We start from the raw sequence: 18448 nt of genomic DNA, 5'->3' as shown, positions 1-18448 counted from the left end.
AGTCTTTTGCCAGCCCCTTGCTTTAGCCAAGTAAAATAATAAATGGCATTATTGATCACTTCTAATAAAAAAAACTCAGTCTATTCAAATATGAACTAAAGTTCTCTGTTCCTGGGTAATTTCAGGGAAATCCAAAACATGTTTTTGATATACTTGCATTTTTCTCATAAAAATGTTTAGAAAGGGCTATGTGCTGCCCCAATGCCTCTTGTGGCTCCTTTAATAAGCTTTCTAAGTTGTCTTGCTGTTCTTAAAACTAGGCCCTTCTGTGTCAAGGATGGGTATTTGTTTTTCACATGGCAGAGTGCTACCCTTTAGCTCAAATACGCTATAAAATTTCATTAAGTTTGAAAGCTTTATCTAAAGAATGAAAGCAACATTCTAAATTTGGTCATAATAACCTTACTCAGATTTCAGGCTTCTCAATCAGATCACTGTCACACTTTGAATTTAGATTCTAGGCACACCTTTGAGACTGGATTTTAAACTCAAAGCCAGGTTAACTCTCCTTGCCTTTATACTCTTCTACTTAAAACAAACAAATGAAAAAACAATAATTACTCTTCCTTAATGACCTCTTCTTCACACAAGAAGATACTGGGCTTTTTTTTTTTTGTAGTGTATAAGATTTGGTCTAGATTTTTAAAAAGCATCTCAACTTGGCCTTAGAGTGGAGACTCTCTGGGTGGAGTGGTTTAAAGATGACCCTAATATTCCAAGGCTGTAAATGTCTGGATGTTGAAATAACTATAGATTTAGAGATTAACTGATTTAGATGAACTGGTAGGGCTAAGGAAGCTGACAGGCAATAAAGACTATAAGAAAGTTTCTGAGCATTTATAACAGTAGTAACTAACAGATAGTGTACCAGGTATTAGTCTAAGAGCTTTACATATATCTGCTCCTTTATTTGTGCAGCAACCCTAGCATATCAGTACTATTATCTCATTTTATAGATGGAAAACATAAGGCACTGAGAGGTCAACAGCTTGTCCAAAGTCACACAACTGGCAAGTGACAGAGCTAGTATTTAAACATGGACAACTAAGATCTGGATGTATATTACAGTATATAAGCCCTTAATAAGAGACTGGTTCCTTTTTCCCCCTTCTCTCTCCTAAATACCAGTGCTCAGGTACGTGAAACTCTATAGACATATATCCTTTTGGCTTAAGGTTTTATATTCTATTAAAATGAAAACAGATTATAGTCTGTTTTCAGAATGAATGGGTTTTGTTCCAAACATTTGCTTTTAAGTTCTTGGAAACTCAGAATGCATTTTCCCATAGAAACAACATTACACACAGTAATTAAGTTTTCAAATCAAATTGTGGAAATCTATTTAACTTTTGTAAAACTGAAGCATAGAAATAATACGACTGACCTGAGCTTTGGGTCTTAGAAAGGAGGTCCTGTTGTTCATAAGATGTAGCATAAAGGGAGGAAAGGAAGGGTTACCTTCCATTTCTTGACAGAGAACAAGTACATCAGCAAAATACTAAAAGAAATGTGTGTTTTCTAGTCTCTTGCTTTATAGAAACCCTCTCCCCAGACTCTCGAGTGCCAAAACCCTCAGACTTATCTTAGGAGATCACATTTGTACTAGTTTCTATTGCTACATAACAAAATATCACAAACCTAGTGGCTTAAAACAACAGCCATTTGTTAGCTCGCAGTTTCCTTGGTTCAGGAGTCTCCTATATGTTAGCTGGATACTGTGCTAAGGTCTTACAAGGTTAAAATGAAGGCATTGCCCAGGGCTGCATTTCTCATCTGGGCCCCAAGGTCTTCCAGGCTAATTCTGGTTATTTACAAAATTCAGTGCCTTGTATGCATAGGACTGAGGTTCCTGCTTTTTCGCAAACTTCAACCAGGGACCACTCTCAGTTCCAAGAGGCTGCTCACACTCCTTTCCATTTATCCTCCTCCACTTTTAAACCAGCAACACAAAGTTTCTTGTACATCCATCCCACTAGTACCTCAAACCTCTGACTTTCTGTTCTGCCATTAGATGGAGAAAACTTTCTACTTTTAAAGGTCTCTCTGATTAGATCAGTCCCACCCAGATAATCTCTCTATCTTATGGTTTATTTTCAGGCAGTATGACAAATTTATGAGAATAATTCAGGCTACTTAGTAAAAGATTTTTTCAGGGCAACGGACCACCACGTGGTCACACAAGACGTCTTTGGGAGCTTACTTCTATCCGTTTCGATGTCTTCTAAATTGTTCCTATTTATCACAGCTATTCCTCTTCCTCCCACAGATTTTCTGCAAATTAATTTTATTTTCTTCTCAATGGCTCAACTGCCAATGGCATTAGGGGCCTTGGAAAGAGGGAGGTAGGGGAAAGGAAGAGCAGAGATGACAGTAGATGGTTGGATGGAAGTATCATTTGTGAACTAAGCATTAAACATTTTAAGCTAAGGACTGTGAAAAATATAATTGCAGAGGTTTGTCAACCTAAAAATAAAAGGACCTTTCAAAGCAAGAGGCAACCAGCATTTATTGTATCAGTAAGTACAGCTATTCTGATGCAAATGTTCAGGCAGAAGCCCTATTAAGAGACAAAGGCAATGGGTATTTAGGAGAAAGGAAGGGAAACCACTGCATCAATAGAAGGCAGGCATATATGTAGATAATAAAACATGATGTTATTTCTAAGCAACGTTTTTATTTCAGTCCAGTAGTGATAGTATCTGCTTTCATGTTTTCTTTATAAACAGTTCTTTCGCAAGGCACAGGGTTGCTTAGGCCCAGTCCAAAGGTTATCTTGCACTATTTCAACATTCCAAAGCTCTGATGCATAAGACGTGCAGGGCAGTTCTTGTGGAATGGCTACTCCAACTTTGTTTTATGCATTTTTATTTATTTTACCATGCAAAGTATTTTTAAAATATTTTATTTTTATTTATTTTTAGAAAGAGCGTAATGGATGGAGAAAGAGAGGGAGAAAAATATCAATTGGTTGCTTCCTCTGTGCCCCCAAGGGGGAACCTGGTCTGCAACCCAGGCAAGTGCCTTGGCCAGGGATCAAACCTGAGACCTTTCAGCCTACAGGAGGATGCCCAACCCCCTGGGCCACACCAGTCAAGGCCATCTAAAGTATTTGTTTAACAAGGACAACAGAAAACTCTCCTCACGGAACTATTGTAAAACATTCTCAGTGGGTGATCATGGTGATCATTGTAATATACAATACAAAGCAATTTCCTCAGAAATCTGAGAAGCACCAAATGGGACCATTTTTTTTTAAATGTCTGCTTTTCAAACAAAAACCCCCCAATAACATGGTGGGGGAACTTCCCCAAGTCTTAGGTGGCTGATAGCTGTGTAGGGGAAGGTCGGCCTGTCCAGTCAGTTCCCCAGCCCTGGGCCGGATTCAGCCTGAACCCCTGAGCTGCTGATCTCAATTTTGTTCTTCTTTAACCGCAGCGAGGCGCTTGGAAGGACCAGCGAGCACTTACTCCCTCTCACCCCCGGGAGGGCAGGGGTCTGCCGGTCCTGGAAGATCTTGGAAGACAGAGGTTCAGCGATAGAAGATGTGATCTTTCGCTGAAACACAAGCTGCCTCAGCTGCCAGGGCCCTGATCTCATCTTTGAGAATGTGAGCAGAGTCCTTGCAGGGAGCCTCTGGCCCCTGGAAGGGTCCCGACTTGAGATTCTGAATTCACCTCTAATTCCAGGTGCCAGATATAGTCGGAAGATGTGCTGGAGGAACTCCACTAGTTTCATCTTGTGGTTTGGGCACAGGATGGGCACCAACTCCTTAAGGCGCGAGCAGCAGCCTTTCACGGTTTGTGTCGTAGAGCAGCGCATTGACTTGCTGTTCTTGCAACAGGGAGAACCACCTGCACACCGCGAGATGGCCACGCAGTGCTCAGACAGGACAGGCAGCGCAGCACCTCGCCTTGTCGGTGCTGCCCGCAGTCTTGTTGGCCTTAAGTGCTCAGCTGGAACCAGCAGGGATTGCAGCGTTGGCACTGGCAACGTTGATGATTCTGGCGACCAGGTAAGAGAGAGAAGGTAGGACCTGGGTTCGCAGAAGGATATTTAAGTGCTAAAAAAAAACCCAAAACAAAAAAAAACCCCAAAAAGCAGTTGTAGAATGTTCTCCAACTTCATTTTAAAGTGGTGCCGCCAATATTATTGTTTATGGGTTTCAGGTAGGTTCTTTACCTTACAAATGACTTCTAACAGTTCACTAATTGCCCAAGGAGAACAAATCAGGAGAACTCTCTTATCACCTTTAGTTTAGGGCCTTGGGAGCAGAGCTTGAATTCCTCAAAGGCACTAGTCATTCCTTGAAGAGACCTTGATTTCATGCAAATACAAGGAATCTTTCTTGCTCTCTCAAGTTCTACACAAGTTTTCGGTTTTATTCATTTGTTTTTCACTTACCTTGAATTTTCAAGTGGATGGTAGGACCTATTTCTGTTTCACATACTTAACATATGGCCACAAACAAAATGAGGAATTCAATGCATAAACCAAATGCCAACTCCTCCTTTACATTCCTGGTTCTTTCACTTATATTCCTGAACATTCTGGAATTATAAAAATGAGGGATACCAGTCTCACCTTAAAGTAGCTTGCAGTCCAGTAGAGGAGCTGGAACATATAGAAGTAACAGTGATATTGAGGCTGTAAGTACCAAACAGCTGCCATTGCTTCCTGAATAAAGTCCAAGTTCTTTGGCCTAGAAGCCAAACCATCCTCATCTGCCTATGTCTGCTATAGCCTCATCTCTTACCACTCTCCCTACTTCACCTAAAACCACTTTACACATTATCTCATTATACCCATTCTGTGAATATATACTCTTGGCTGGCCTTTGCTGGCACCCCTCCTTCTTCTTCACCACTCTAAATTTTACCCATCCTTCAAGGCCTTGCTCCTGAATGAAATCTTTTCTGACCACAGCAATCTTTTCCCTTTTCTGCACTATAATGTTGACTATCAGTACTGTTCATTTTGCCCTTAGAGTACAACTTCTTTGTGTGAAACCTGTTTTTTATTCACTTTAGTCTTTTTTCTCCCATCAAGACCAGAAGGGGTTTAAGGAGTCTAAAAATTTAAATCTCTGTATTTCCCATAAGGCCTGGCTCAGTACTCAGTTCAGATTTGGTTAATCTACTGATCAGGGTCAGGAAAGGGAGGGAGAGTGGTGTGAAATGACTTTGTAAAGGACACTCAGGCCTCTTAGAGAAGAATGTATTCACAGTTCACTCTAGCTAGCTATTTCATGCATTCATTCATTCATCCTTTTCAATAGGAGAACCACAACAGAGTCAAATTTTCCTCTCAAAAGAGTAAAGCCAATTTCTATAGTAAATCTGGCCAAGTTGTTTCTAGGAGGCTACACCACCAACTTGAGATCATGTCTTTTTTTTTCTTCCTTCCCTTCTGGTCCCCACCCCACCAACCCTATGTGGTCACTAATATTTTTGTCTGTCTCTGTCGATTTTCCCATTCTGAAATTTTTAATTTATTTAAAAAATTATATATATATTGGAGACCAAGTCTTCTCTTAAACTCCCACTTCCAACCCAGTGGAAAGAAAAAGCCTAAATTTTAAAAAGAGCTCATTTATGGAAATAGAAAGGCAATTTTAATAGAAATTCAATACTTTTTCTGCAATCAGAATAACTGGCAGAAATGGGTCCAACCTGATACTTGGGATGAAGGAGAGAGAACACGTTCCAAGAGCCTTCCCTGTGCATATAGAGAACTCTTGCCCTTCTCGTACTGTGTTACTTTGTGGGGTTGCTGCTTGCCACACTTCTTACAGAAAGTCTGGCAGGTTTTAGGAACGTTCACCATGTTTGTGAGAGCACTGTTGGCATGGAAATCTGTAGCTTTCTTTTATTTGTAGTATTTTTGTGTGGCTTTGGTATCATAGAATGAGTTAGAAGATGTTTTCTACTCTTTTATTTTTTGAAAGAGTTTGAAAACTATTGATGTTAATTCTTTTTCAAATTTTTGGTAGATTTCACTAGTGAAGTCATATATGGTTCTGGAGCTTTCTTGTTGGGAGGTTTTATGTTATTGACTCAATCTCCTTAATTTGTAAAGGCTTGTTAAGGTTTTCTGTTTCTTTTTGGGTCAGATTTGGTAGTTTGTATGTTTCTTGTAATTTGTCCATTTCATCTAGGTTATCAAATTTTTTGGCTTTCAATTGACCATAATAGTACTGCATCTGTGAAGTTGTAGTAATGTCTGTAACTTTTTAAAAAAATTACAGAACAATGTCAATAATTGTCTCCTCTTGCACCAGTAAAACCACAATAGGAGTGCAGGTTGCCATCCACAAAGCGGCAGCTCAGCTAGGAAATGAGGAGTGGTAGGTTGGTAAGCAAAAACACCAAGTCTTTCAGCAGTCTTTCTTCATTAAGCTCTCCTCTGCTTGCTCTAGTTATTTTTTATTAGTTTGAAGAGTTCTGAAAATGTTGATTCTGACAGTTTATTCCAGCTTAATGTTTGCTTCAGTGGATGATGAATCCTTGGAACCCCTCTTTCTTCATTCTCAGTGATGTCACCTGCCCCCAACATTTCATTTTGATTAGGGAAATTTTAAGTCCTGCAGTAAGGATGAAAGAATAATGCAGTGAGGACCCACCACATAAGTTCTACCATTAACATGCTATTATACTTGTTCTTAATCATATAGCCATTTATCTATCAGTTAACCTTATTCTTCGATGCATTTCAAAGTGAATTTCAGACTTCCATATACATTTTGACACTTCCATTTGTATATCATGAATAGAATTCAATATTTCTTTATAAGATTTTAAACTTTGATTTAATTATATATTATGCATAGGGAAATTCACAATTCAGAAGTATATGCTCACTGAGCTTTGACATGTATAACTCCGTGTTCTTTTTTTATAAGCATAAAAACCTCTCCCAACATTTTAATATATCCTTGAAGGACACCATAAATATGTGTGTGCTGGGGCAGCATTAGAGGAATTCTCCAAATACTCTAAGGAAGTTCATAAGACCTTGAGCTAAATAGAAGATTGTTACAGAGCATGTAGGCCAACTTTACTATTTGATGATAATCTCCATAGCATCCCCACAAAATCTACCACTGGCTTGCATACTTTAAGGCATTGGCCTCTCACCAGTTCTGAAGGTAGGCTGCTAAAACTTTGGATAGCTTAGAGTATTCAGAAACCCTTAGTTATATAGAGATACACACAACCAGGGTAATCATCTCTTTCTGCATTGCAGACTGTCCTTACGTTTGTAAATAGCCCTTCCTCAAGTATTTTTTTTTCCATAATGTCTTTGTTCCTTTAACTGCATTTCACTGATAATCACCGCCATTAGCTGCTAATGTGATTTTGAATGCTTTATCAAAGCCCTCTTTAAATGGCACTGTGTTGAAACCAAAGACAAACTTTCAGTGAGGGGAAGGGGGGTGTTCAAATTAGAGGAAGGTGAGTACTTTTTGTTCTTCTGGTGCTGAATTTGTGTTAAGGCCTTGGATTCTTCCCCACAGGCTGACTAGTTTCTTTAATAATTTCATGCTGCCATCTGGTGACTAAATCAGGTAATTCTTACCATTTGTTTTGAACTCCAGCAGAAAGGAAGCAGAGGTTAACAAAGTGACAAACTGGAGGTAAAGTAACTGGAATCTTCAACAGAGGACTTGATTTTTCTTCCTCCCACATATGCCATGCATTTTGGTTAAGTAAAGCCGAAGGCAATAAATGGCAGGAGAAGGCAGAGTTGCTCCAAGATATGATACAGAGTCCTAAGGAAATATTCTTTGGGAATCCCTTTCTGTGTAAGTAACCTGATTAAAATACAGTCATGGCTTGATACTCGTCGGCTTCAGAACTCATCAAATCCTGTATTTGTCATGTTTTGATGAAAAAAAAAAAGTTTCAGCACTCAACGCTTTGCTTGGATCACACTTGATACAAGTTGGAAGAGTCACCATGCTGCCCTGCAAGAGAAAATGCTTCATCCTTTGATACTCATGGGTTTTGGCACTTGTCGCAAGTTCCAGAACAAATTAACAAGGAGTACTGAGGTACCGCTGTATATTATGAAGTTCATGGGCCCATGTGAAGTGAGGTAATTTAACAATGAACATTTAGAATAATGAACTGAGAAGAGATACTTTATATATTTCTTTATTCAACAGTTCATGTGAAAATTATTTTGTTTTACAAAAGCACCTGTGATCATTTAATGAACTTTCCTCCATGTGGCTTTTCAAGCTACCAAGACACAAGCCCTATGAACACCCTTCATCTTCTCCTCAGCTCCTTCCTGAAGAACTTGGTCTTCATGATAATAGGCTGCTTTAAGAACTTTCCCTTCCCCAGAACTTTGTAGTAGCTTGATCGCACCACATCAATGATGGGAGCTGCTCCAGTCTGGATTTTGGCAGCATTTACTTTTGTGGCTGCTCACTGACCGAGGTCCACAGTTTATCAAGACTGACAGAAAGGCAGATCTGGTTCCTCTGTAAGTGGTAATGGTTCATACCGACTTCCCCTGAAGTAACCCGAATGATACACATCAAAGTTGATTCTGAGATGAAGCGTGCAACCAGTGCTACCTTGATCTCCTGGATGCTTTCTGTGCTTGCCAATGTGGCTGTGGCTGTTGCTCATATGGCCCCGATGTTTCCAGGCCTTCCTCAGTCTGGATGACTTATTGGTGGCAGAGATTCAAGAGCTATAATTCCTCATAATGTCCATATACCATCTCTTCCTCTGCAGTTCCGTTTGACTAGTTTATCGGCAGTAGACCGTGGTAACTAGAGCCCAAAAACGTATGTCCGAAGTAAGTGGGAATCACCCGAAATCGTCGTGTTATCATTTCGGTAGCTTAATCTTACTCGATCTCATAGAAGATATTATTGTGATAATCAATGGAAGTGATTTGCTACCCTGGCTGTTGAACCCTGGGACAACCTGTTTATAGCTCTTGTCTTTTCACCTTTTATGATGTTTTTGACAAACAATGTTTTAACTTCATAAAATAAAAAGTTTTTGGCAGTTGATTCTTTTTGAGTGTTGATATTTTCCATAACTTACAGTCTAAAAGTATAGAATTGTAGAAAATTCTATTCGACAGAGCTATGTTTGGCAGACCTAGTTACCTTAACAATTGGTAGCCTGTGTTAAAGACACAATAAGCTGAAATAGGTTAAATTCTATAGTGGGGTCAGATTCCTAGTGATACTATTATTTCATAGCCTAGAGAGGAGGAGTTTAAGACTGGTGCGGTGGCCTGATAGTATTGCTGCTGGCGGTAATCAGTTTGCTTTTTAGGTCTTCCTGGTTAATCTAGGCTGAGATCTCAGGTGTTGATGGAATACTACATATACATAATGATTTTTTATTGATGACTTAGTGATATCAAAGTAGTCGTAGCTACTACCTTTTACAGGTATCGTTGTTATTCTTCAAATACACCATGATCATTGCAGTGACTTAATATTCCATACAAATCCCACAGTTCTCACCAGAGAGATGTAACACACAAAGTAGTCTTGTCAACCAAGTTATTTCACTAAAGTACAGTTATCTGAATCCAAATATTTCTACTCCGGGATCCTCATGCTGCTACTAGCTTTTTAAAGCAAAATGAAAGAAATCAACACCCCTCAATGTCAGTTTACCAATCTATACAATGGAATAATTCTTTCCCTCTATTTGTTTCACTAGGAACTTGTAAAAGCTTAAATTGGGATAAAATCTTATAGCAAGGGTTGTTTATAAGCTTTTGCTCTCTAGTTTATTTTTTGGGTGTTCAGGAAGTCTCCTGTAGACAATTATCTTTCAGAATGACAATCTATTATTAACTTCTCTTTGTGTTAAGCATTGTCTTCTCAAGAGTACCACTTTTGTAACAAAATATCCTTCCTTTGGCAAGACAAGTCAGATTACTCTTTTGTGTGAACTGAGAGCACTTAGAAAATGGAGTATACCCTTTAAGAAAGAATATTTGCATACTTTATTATTTATCTGGAGACCGGAGGAAGTGTTTGCTTCATAGTATCATTTTCCAGTTCAGCTAGTGGGAGGGCAATGTATCCTTTGACTATCTAGGAGTTACTGTGTGATACTGATCACAAATAGTACTCCTTGATTATTTAGGAACCAAATAGGCATTCTGTGAGATTCCTTTCTTTCCATTCTCTCTCTTGCTCTCCATCTGACTTATAAGCACTTCCAGTATCTTATGATCAGGGACCATACAAAGACAGAGTACTGGATCAAGAAATACATTGACTCTGAATCATGGTGTGTGACCTCACGCACATCATGTAACATTTATGGGTGTCTTTCATAATCCATAAACAGGAATAAACCCTCACACTCACATTAGATAATGGAAGAGAAAGTCCCTTGAAGAGGGTTCTAATCTTCTAGCCCCTTCTTAGTTTCTTTGGTTCAGAAGTTTGGTGGGGAGTTTTACATTCTGGCTGAAGAGGGTATTTGGATACTTCATTAACATATCAAAGCTCTACCCCTCCCTATCTTCTTTTTCAAAACCAAACTAAAGTAAAACGTTTTCTTTTGTTATGTTGTTTATGGAGAATTTCAGCATCCGTTATGTAATTTTATTTATTCAACATCCCTATTTTATGGGTAACGCATTGAAGTGGTGGTCCCTAGAGTATTCATGAAGACTATTTACAGCCTATTCTTTTGGATATGTGTCTGTTTTCTTGTAATCTCCCTTTTTGTCATTTGTGAATAAATTTTAAGCTATCTAAACCACAGAAATGTCTGGCTTTCAATCTTCTAGGCCACGCCTCTTCCACTCCCTCCGCCTTCACTCTCCACCTCCCTTACTTTTTAAAGCGCTGCAGTTTGCTGCTGACGCCATTATTTCTTCTTCTTCTCTTGAGGTGGAATGGACTCTTGCTTATTAGCAGATGTCCTCACCCATGAGGTTCTTCTCTCTGGAACATTTTCCAGCTTGTACTGTTCTTTATGGCACATTTCTTTGAAAACAAAACAAAACAAAACACCGAGATTCTATAGAATACTTTAAAAATTCTAGGTTTTCTTCCAGTATTTTCTTGACAGTTCCCTATTTTTCATGTATTTGGAGTCTTTTTAGGCCACTCTCTATTTTAGAGGAATTTTTCTTTGCAACAATCTTTGGTTGAAGCTTTTTTTTTGGTCTGTTTTTTTTTTGTTTTGTTTTTCTCTTCCGTTTTCTATTCCTTCCACTTTTGTATGTTTTGCCTGTCAGGGTGGCGGACACCTGGTGGTATTTATTCGTTTTTAAAAGCTTGCCCATCGGGGCGGTGGATACCTGCTTTTAATTTTTTACCCCCCTTAGCCCATCGGGGCCTCGGATACCTGCTGTGTACCTTTCTCCCCCAAATATTCTGGCCCATCGGGGCAACGGATACCAGCTATTCAAAAATATTCTTTTTTGGCTCATCGGGGCCTCGGATACCTGCTTTTATTATTTTTTTTTTCCCTTGCCCATCGGGGCCTCGGATACCTGCTTCAATTTTTTTTCTTGCCCATCGGGGTCGTGGATACCTGCTTAGATTTTTTTTTTTTTACTCGCTCAAAAACTGATTGTTTTCTGTGGTTTGTCATACTATCTGGAATGTCTACAGATTTTTGCTGCTAATCGTTTGGTGTTGTGTGAGTGGATCTACGGCTTTGGCTGGGAGATGACTTTGCAGTTAGGCTAAGGGGCTAGTTAGGCTGTGGAGGAAATATGGCGACCTGCCACTTTAGGATTGCTATGTGGTTCGGCTTATGGTTGAGCTCAGTATCAACTAGGGAGGCAATAGGGAGACTGGGACAGGCAGAGGTAGTTAAATGTATTGCATATGCTAAATATTCTGAATGAACTGATTTGGGGCTTCTTTGGAGCTTAGCGTGAATAAGAATAGGGTCGTCCCGTGTCAGATTACAAGGGGCTAGTGAAAGTGAGGGAAAAGACCCGAGGGCAGGGTTTAAAATGGCGACTTGACTTTGCAGTATTGCTCAGCATGGCTGCCAGCTTTGTTAGTGTCCAAAATGGCGTGTGCAATTTTGCCGCAGTGCTCCAGTGGCGGGAAGGCCACATCATGGTGGTGTCTTTGTTCTAGTGCGCAGCGTGGTGGTAGAAATGCTCTGTTACAAGTTGTAAAATGGCGGCGCAAATATGTGCTGAAGTGTAAAATATGGCGGGACTGGATTTTTGCTGCATGCATTTCCTGACAGGTTTTGTCTCAGTGACAATATGGCATGTAGATATAATGGCAGTTTGTCACGTGGACATCCTGGCGGGGTTTTTTTTGCGCGGTACATTCTTGGCGGGCTTTCTCCAGGTGGGCCTGCAGCATTGTTAAAGATGGCGAACATTTCTGCATTTGCTGCAAAAAGTGAAAGTGGGATGGTCAGTGTTGGATTGTCACGTGACCCACCCAATCAGATAGGGTGGTACAGTTGGATACAGCTAATGAATGGAGGATGGAATTAAACCAATTTAGCGTGACTCCTCGAGGGCCATCTGTATTTAGCCAATCAGGAGGTAGAAGCAAAGGTGCCACTTTCTTAAGTCCGCTCCCAGCGGGTGGTGCCCAAGGTCTTTCGAAGGACATTTGGCCTTTCCAGCTCCCTCCCTTCTTACCAGCTCCCTCCCCTCTTACCAGCTCTCTCCCCTCCAGCACTGCCACTTGCCATGCTGGGTAAATAGTTGTACGTGTTGAGCCTCATCCCACTCCTCGGCATTGGTACTGTGGCCTAAGGCTAGTCTACTCCCTCTGGCCTCTGCTCATAACACTATAGGAGCAGTGCTCCATGCCTGCCAAGTGTGAATATGGCGGAGAGTCGTGGCAAGGACCAAAATGGATCTCAAATGATCATTGGCCAACAGGTGGCAGAAGAGGAATCCCTGCTTTCTTCAAGAGGAACACCTACCCCGTGGCTAATGCTGGGGTTGGAATTTGATTTCTACTTACTTTTTGGATGTCAGTCATAAATAGTTCCATTATGTGTTTTGCTATGTTTAGATTTAAGCCTCAAGAGACTATTATGGCTTTATTTGTAGAATTTATTTCAATTACATTTAATATGTAATTGTTCTTTAAAATTTTCAATTTCTTTAAATGTCAAACTTTTCCTTCTAATGATTTAATATATCCAAAGTCAAATAATTTGGCATTAAAATTTCTTCAATAATTTTTCTTTTACTTTAAAGTTGACTTAAACTATTTAACTTTGGATTTTTGAACAGTCTTATAGCACATAGTTAATTAAAAGTTAACTTTATGACCGAATACAAAACTTTATGACCGAATACAAAAAAAAACATTTGAAAGCCCATTCCAGTTTAGGCCTTGCTTTGTTCCCATCTTTAACGCTGCACAAATTGACTAACAACCAACCTATCAGGCAGGAAACTAGAATTGCTCTAGACTTGTTTCCTCTATTCAAACCTATGTTGGAGCATTAAATGTCCACATTTTCAATTTTCTGTGATGACCTGCCTCCAGAGTCCCGAGCCATGCCCCCAGAACTACTCCATCTAGCCTTAGTCTTTCCAAATCTGCCCCCACCAACCCCGGCCCCAGCCCCAGCCCCGGCCCCGGCCCCGGCCCCGGCCCCAGCCCCCGGCCCCGGCCCCAGCCCCCGGCCCCGGCCCCAGCCCCCGGCCCCGGCCCCGACCCCGGCCCCGACCCCTACCCGTCCCCGGCCCCAGCCCCGGCCCCGGCCCCAGCCCCGGCCCCAGCCCCGGCCCCAGACACGGCCCCAGACACGGCCCCAGACACGGCCCCAGACCCACCCCGACCCGGCCCCGGTCCCGGCCCCGGCCCCCTACCTCTCTCTAAATCCATTCCAATTATTGATTCAGTACTAAAAATAAGTCATCTGTCATCCATCCCTTGCTCATCCGTTAGAGTATGATGCCTTACCTGCCTCTAGTATTGCCGATCAGTGCTGACTGAGTCATCACTTTCAATTAATGTACAAAATTCCACTTGTCCATTGTCCCATGTTAGAACAAGGAGTCTATGCACCATTACATTAGGAAATGTTAATTAATCAAGAGTTTCATACTAGACAATTGCCCTTAATTCTAGTTACTACTCATCTTCTCGATCCTCTGCCCTTTAAGAGAGGAGAAACCATTCCTCTGTCATTGCTGCGGTAGTCACAGTACCAATTCTTTTGGCAGCGTTTATATACTGTGCTGACCACATAAACTCTTTGCACTGAGTGAAATTATAATTATCCTAATCGTGCCTGTCAGATTACATTCCAATTCGAAAAACTTGCATACTGCAGTGAACGCAGAAAACCCGTCTTTGCTCAACAGTTAACATGCTCAGTCCTAGTTGCCATAGCCTTGTCCAAAACCACCCTACTCACCATCTTTGCCCTGTGCCTGAGGAGTCCTGCTGCTCTAAGACAATTAAAAAACCAAAATGTAATTTTACATTGTCTCACCTGCAATCAGCGATCCTCCATACCTTTTGTATTGCAACGAGGCAGTGCCATCTGAGACCACGTTCCGTGAATAAGTAATCAGTAGAATTCCAGTTGGCCGTGTCGCTGGTAATTACAGAAATCCTTTGCAACTTCGGGCTATTGCAGAGATGTTAATGCTCAAGGCCGTTTACTTTGGAATATTAATGGATACAATTGTTCATGGTCTTGCCTAATAGGTAAGACCCACCCATGCTCTTTTCATTACTTACAAGCTTTAAGAATATGTAAAACACTCATTGCTCATAGTCCCTCCCACCCATTAGTTTAGGATATCCCTAATCTCTGTAGCATTGTATTTTCTCTTAAAGAGTTGATATGCATAATTGCATATATTCATACTCTTGTGCAATAAAAAAACAGGAATCCTACCCCATCACACCATCTAGGATATTACTAAGGAGTGATTTATTCAAGAAATTAGCACTTGAACAGTAAAATTTCAGTTACAGTTATCCAAAGTACTATTCATTTGAAAGGTCCACTGTATCCCATTTGGTAGCTATAATGTGGGCCCAAAACTCAAGGACCCTTCGCTTGAGTTAATAATATCCATAATTGCTTTTGCCCGTGTCTGAACTAGCCACAGCAACTCCCTTAGAATTCCAGCAGGAATTCTCAAAAACAATGTACGAGGAGGACAGATTACGTGCACAATTCTAATTGATTAGTAGTGACCATTGTATCAGGAATGAAGCACCAACTTTACATCTGAAAAGTGATACTTAAGGCTCTTACCACAAATTATGCACAGAATTGTCGGTCCCCGATTTCTCCTGTTAACTTCAATCCATTGTATACCTAACTCTCTTACATTACCACAGAGGGTACTTGGAACTGTTAATGTGCTCAAATGCCACTGCTGTACTCAATGTTACTAAAGAATCCACCCGTGATGACTTTGTACTAAAAGAGAAGGTCCTTGGGGCAGTTAATGTGTATAAATGCCACTGCTGTTCTTTTGTTACTTAGAACCCGCTAATCCTCGCTTTGCATTAAAACCGGGTCCTTGGAACAATAAATGTGCTTAACTGGTACTGCTGTACTTTATTGTTTTTTTATCCCTATGCAAAGACATTTTTTTGAATTGCTTTGAAAAAGAAAAGGAAAGAGAAACATCCCATGTGAGAGGAAAACATCAATTGGGTCCCTCCTGCACAGGCTCCAACAAGGGATCAAATACACAACCCCAGTATATATGCCCTGACTGGAGATGGAACCAGCAATCTTTTGGTTTAAGGGACTAAGCTCCAATTCACTGAGCCACACCATCCAGACACCGCTGCTGCTCTTATGATAGTACAAAGCCCACTCATCCTCACTTTGCATTAAAACAGGGTCCTTGGGACAGTTAATGTGCTTAAATGCCACTGCTGCACTTTATTCTTTTTTCTTTATCCCCGCTTGAGGACATTTTTTCATTGCTTTGAAAGTAAGAGGAAGGGAGAGGAAGGGAAACATCTATGTGAGAGAGAAACATTGATCAGCTGTCTCCTGCACACTCTCGGACAAGGGATTGAATACACAATTCAGGTATATATGCTCTGACCCGAGATGGAACCAGCAACATTTCTGAACCTCCAAACTAGTGAGCCACACCGGCCAGGGCGCCATTGCTGCTCTTAAGATACTGCAGAATCCATCCATCTTCATTTCGCATTAAAACAGGGTCCTTTGGGGCAGTTAATGTGCTTAATTTCACTGCTTCTCTTATGTAACTATGGACCCACCCGTCCTCACTTTGCATTAAAACAGGGCTCTTGGTGCAGTTAATGTGCCTAATGTCACTGCCTCTTATGTAACTATGGACCCACCCAATCCTCACTTTGCATTAAAACAGGGTCCATTAGGCAGTTAATGTGCCTAATGCCATTGCCTCTCTTATTACTATAGAACACGTATCCTCATTTTGTATTAAAATAGAGGGTCCTTAAAGCAGGTAATGTGCCTTCTGCCACTGCCGCTCTTATTTTACTATGGATGCTAGTCATCCTTGCTTTGCATTAAAATAGGGCTCTTGGGGCAGTTAATGTGCCTTATGCCATTGCCTCTCTTAAGTAACTATGGACCCAGCCATCTTCACTGTGCATTAAAACAGGGTCCTTTGGGTAATCAATGTGCCTTCTGCCATTGCCTCTCTTACATGTAACTATGGATTCACCCATCCTCACTGTGCATTAAAACAGGGTCCTTTAAATAGTTAATGTGCCTAATGCCATTGCCGCTGTTATTACTATAGAACACACATATCTTTACTTTGTATTAAAATAGAGGATCCTTGGGGCAGGTACTGTGCCTTCTGCCACTGCCACTCTTATTTTACTACGGACCCAAGCCATCCTCACTTTGCATTAAAACAAGGCTCTTGGGGTAGATAATGTGCCTTATGCCATTGCCTCTTATGTAACTATGGACCCACCCATCCTCACTTTGCATTAAAACAGGGTCCATTCAGCAGTTAATGTGCCTAATGCCAATGCCACTGTTATACTATAGAACACACATATCCTCATTTTGTATTAAAATAGAGGGTACTTAAAGCAGGTAATGTGCCTAGTGCCACTGCCACTCTTATTACACACATATCCTCACTTTGTATTAAAATAAAGGGTCCTTCAGGCAGTTAGTGTGCCTTCTGCCACTGCTGCTTTTACTATACACAGATCCTCACTTTGTATTAAAATAGAGGGTCCTTGGGGCAGTTAATGTGCTTTCTGCTACTGCAGATCTTATTTTACTATGGACCCAGCCGTCCTCACTTTGCATTAAAACCAGGGACCTTGAGGCACTTAATGTGCTTTCTGCTACTGCAGATCTTATTTTACTATGGACCCAGCCGTCCTCACTTTGCATTAAAACCAGGGACCTTGAGGCACTTAATGTGCTTTCTGCTACTGCAGATCTTATTTTACTATGGACCCAGCCGTCCTCACTTTGCATTAAAACCAGGGACCTGAGGCAGTTAATGTGCCTTCTGCTACTGCCGCTCTTAGTTTACTATGGACCTAGCCATCCTCACTTTGCATTAAAACAGGGTCCTTGAGGCAGTTAATGTGCCTAATGCCACTGCTGCTCTTACTACACACAGATCCTCACTTTGTATTAAAATAGAGGGTCCTTCGGACAGTGCTGCCGCTCTTATTTTACTATGGACCCAGCCATCCTCACTTTGCATTAAAACAGGGTCCTTTGTGCAGTTAATGTGCCGAATGCCACTGCTACTCTTACTACACACATCTTCACTTTCTATTAAAATAGAGGGTCCTTGGGGCAGTTAATGTGCCTTCTGCCACTGCCGCTGGGAGCCATCCTCACTTTGCATTAAAACAGGGTCTTTTGTGCAGTTAATGTGCCTAATGCCACTGCTACTCTTACACACACAGATCCTCACTTTCTATTAAAATAGAGGGTCCTTGGGGCAGTTAATGTGCCTTCTGCTATTGCCTCTCTTATGTAACCATGGACCCACCCATCCTTTGCATTGAAACAGGGTCCTTGAGGCAGTTAATGTGCCTAATGCCACTGCTGCTCTTACTACACACAGATCCTCACTTTGTATTAAAATAGAGGGTGCTTTGGGCACTTAATGTGCCTTCTGCTACTGCCACTCTTATTTTACTATGGACCCAGTCATCCTCACTTTGCATTAAAACCAGGGACCTTGAGGTAGTTAATATGCCTTCTGCTACTGCCGCTCTTATTTTACTATGGCTCTTATTTTACTAAGGACGAGCCATCCTCACTTTGCATTAAAACAGGGTCCTTAGTGCAGTTAATGTGCCTAATGCCACTGCTGCTCTTACTACACACAGACCCTCACTTTGTATTAAAATAGAGGGTCCTTGGGGCAGGTAATGTGCCTTCTCCTCACTTTGCATTAAAACAGGGTCCTTGAAGCAGTTAATGTGCCTTCTGCTACTGCCTCTCTTATGTAACTATGGAGCCCACCCATCCTCACTTTGCATTAA

At 41.0% G+C, this 18448-nt stretch overlaps 1 long non-coding RNA gene and 1 pseudogene across 1 annotated transcript in view; one reads left to right on the top strand and one right to left on the bottom strand.

Moving 5' to 3' along the window:
- Positions 1–3529: 3529 nt before the first annotated feature.
- Positions 3530–8509, bottom strand: LOC123819045 (annotated as a pseudogene).
- Positions 8510–10882: 2373 nt separating this feature from the next.
- The window catches only part of LOC123819030, a 31677-nt gene continuing 24111 nt past the window's right edge, over positions 10883–18448 (top strand). The window contains exon 1 of the long non-coding RNA XR_006785771.1: positions 10883–11645. This is a non-coding gene — a long non-coding RNA (uncharacterized LOC123819030). The remainder of the gene's footprint in view (positions 11646–18448) is intronic.

The sequence above is a fragment of the Phyllostomus hastatus genome, unplaced genomic scaffold (assembly GCF_019186645.2).
Source record: "Phyllostomus hastatus isolate PE091 unplaced genomic scaffold, TTU_PhHast_1.1 phas_contig_30, whole genome shotgun sequence".
Classification (NCBI taxonomy): domain Eukaryota; kingdom Metazoa; phylum Chordata; class Mammalia; order Chiroptera; family Phyllostomidae; genus Phyllostomus; species Phyllostomus hastatus.
Note: the sequence above shows the minus strand (reverse complement) of the source record. Positions and strands in the feature narration are given on the sequence as shown.